General features: G+C 41.2%; 1 non-coding gene across 1 annotated transcript; it reads right to left on the bottom strand.

Annotated features, from left to right (window-relative positions):
- Nucleotides 1-671: 671 nt before the first annotated feature.
- LOC112760585 (small nucleolar RNA R71) lies at nucleotides 672-779 on the bottom strand. Its single transcript, XR_003181018.1, has one exon. It is a non-coding gene; the product is annotated as a small nucleolar RNA R71 (small nucleolar RNA).
- Between the last annotated feature and the right edge of the window lie 1,920 nt (nucleotides 780-2,699).

Here is a 2,699-nt window from a genome sequence, read left to right as displayed (position 1 = left end):
TAATTGCGTGTTCGGTCCAAACTATAAATCGAATCGGCCAGACCACCGGTTCACCAGTTTTCCGATCGAACCGGCCGGTCCGGTTCGGTTCTTACAACTATGCCTATTATTATTATTTTTCTGTCCCTCTTTTTCATATGAGCAGGAGCAAGGACAAGAACATTCTTGTTGAAGCAGATCCAGAACCTAAAAGGACTCTGAAGAGGAAACTAAGAGAAGCTAAATTACAACAATCCAGCAAGCACCTGTCAGAAATTTTCGAACAGGAAGAGGAGATGGCAGCCAAAAATAATAATAATGCAAGGAGGATGCTTGGTGCCTTTACTGCACCTAATTCCAATTTACATGGAAGAAGCATCTCCATTCCTGCCATTGGAGCAAACAATTTTGAGCTTAAACCTCAATTAGTTTCTCTGATGCAGCAGAACTGCAAGTTTCATGGACTTCCATCTGAAGATCCTTTTCAGTTCTTAACTGAATTTTTGCATATCTGTGATACTGTTAAGACTAATGGAGTAGATCCTGAAGTCTACAGGCTCATGCTTTTCCCTTTTGCTGTAAGAGACAGAGCTAGAGTGTGGTTGGACTCTCAACCCAAAGATAGCCTGAACTCTTGGGATAAGCTGGTCACGGCTTTCTTAGCCAAGTTCTTTCCTCCTCAAAAGCTTAGTAAGCTTAGAGTGGATGTTCAAATCTTCAGACAGAAAGAAGGTGAATCCCTCTATGAAGCTTGGGAGAGATACAAGCAACTGACCAAAAAGTGTCCTTCTGACATGCTTTCAGAATGGACCATCCTGGATATATTCTATGATGGTCTGTCTGAATTAGCTAAAATGTCATTGGATACTTCTGCAGGTGGATCCATTCACCTAAAGAAAACACCTGTAGAAGCTCAAGAACTCATTGACATGGTTGCTAATAACCAATTTATGTACACTTCTGAGAGGAATCCTGTGAGTAATGGGACGCCTCAGAAGAAGGGAGTTCTTGAAATTGATACTCTAAATGCCATATTGGCTCAGAATAAAATATTGACTCAGCAAGTCAATATGATTTCTCAGAGTCTGAATGGAATGCAAGCTGCATCCAACAGTACTCAAGAGGCAGCTTCTGAAGAAGAAGCTTATGATCCTAAGAACCCTGCAATAGCAGAGGTGAATTACATGGGTGAACCATATGGAAACACCTATAACCCCTCATGGAGAAATCACCCAAATCTCTCATGGAAGGATCAACAAAAGCCTCAACAAGGCTTTAATAATGGTGGAAGAAATAGGTTTAACAATAGTAAACCTTTTCCATCATCCACTCAGCAACAGACAGAGAACTCTGAACAAAATACCTCTAATTTAGCAAACTTAGTCTCTGATCTATCTAAGGCCACTGTAAGTTTCATGAATGAAACAAGGTCCTCCATTAGAAATTTGGAGGCACAAGAGGGCCAGCTGAGTAAAAGAGTCACTGAAATCCCTCCTAGTACTCTCCCAAGCAATACAAAAGCAAATCCAAAAGGAGAGTGCAAGGCCATTGAAATGACCATCATGGCCGAACCCACAAGAGAGGAGAAGGACGTGAATCTGAAGGAGGAAGACCTCCTGAGACGTCCAGTGATCAATAAGGAATTTCCCTTTGAGGAATCAAAGGAATCTGAGGCTCAACTAGAGACCATAGAGATTCCATTAAACCTCCTTATGCCATTCATGAGCTCTGATGAGTATTCCTCTTCTGAAGAGAATGAGGATGTTACTAAGGAGCAAGTTACCAAGTACCTTGGTGCAATCATGAAGCTGAATGCCAAATTATTTGGTATTGAGACTTGAGAAGATGAACCTCCCTTGTTCACCAATGAACTGAGTGATCTGGATCAACTGACATTGCCTCAGAAGAAACAGGATCCTGGAAAGTTCCTAATACCTTGTACCATAGGCACCATGACCTTTGAAAAGGCTCTATGTGACCTTGGGTTAGGGATAAACCTCATGCCCCTCTCTGTAATAGAGAAACTGGAAATCTTTGGGGTGCAAGCTGCTAAAATCTCATTAGAGATGACAGACAATTCAAGAAAACAGGGTTATGGACAAGTAGAGGACGTGTTAGTAAAAGTTGAAGGCCTTTACATCCTGCTGATTTCATAGTCCTAGATACTGGGAAGGATGAGGATGAATCCATCATCCTTGGAAGACCCTTCCTAGCCACAGCAAGAGCTGTGATTGATGTTGACAGAGGTGAACTAGTTCTTCAATTGAATGAGGACTCCCTTGAGTTTAAAACTCAAGGACATCCTTCTGTAAACATGGAAAAGAGGCATAGTAAGCTTCTCTCAAAACAGAGTCAACTAGAGCCCCCATAGTCAAACTCTAAGTTTGGTGTTGGGAGGCCTCAACTAAACTCTAAGTTTGGTGTTGGAGAGTCTCAACAATGCTCTGAACATATGTGAGGCTCCATGAGAGCCCACTGTCAAGCTATTGACATTAAAGAATCGCTTGTTGGGAAGCAACCCAATTTTTATTTATCTAATTTTATTTTTCTTGTTCTTTCATGTTTTATTAAGTTCATGATCATGTGGAGTCACAAAATAAATATAAAAATTGAAAACAGAATCAAAAACAGCAGAAGAAAAATCACACCCTGGAGGAAGACCTTACTGGCATTTAAACGCCAGTAAGAAGCATCTGGCTGGCGTTCAACGCCAGAACAGA

This window comes from Arachis hypogaea, chromosome 16 (genome assembly GCF_003086295.3).
Source record: "Arachis hypogaea cultivar Tifrunner chromosome 16, arahy.Tifrunner.gnm2.J5K5, whole genome shotgun sequence".
Taxonomy (NCBI): domain Eukaryota; kingdom Viridiplantae; phylum Streptophyta; class Magnoliopsida; order Fabales; family Fabaceae; genus Arachis; species Arachis hypogaea.
This window is presented reverse-complemented; position numbering and strand designations above follow the sequence as displayed.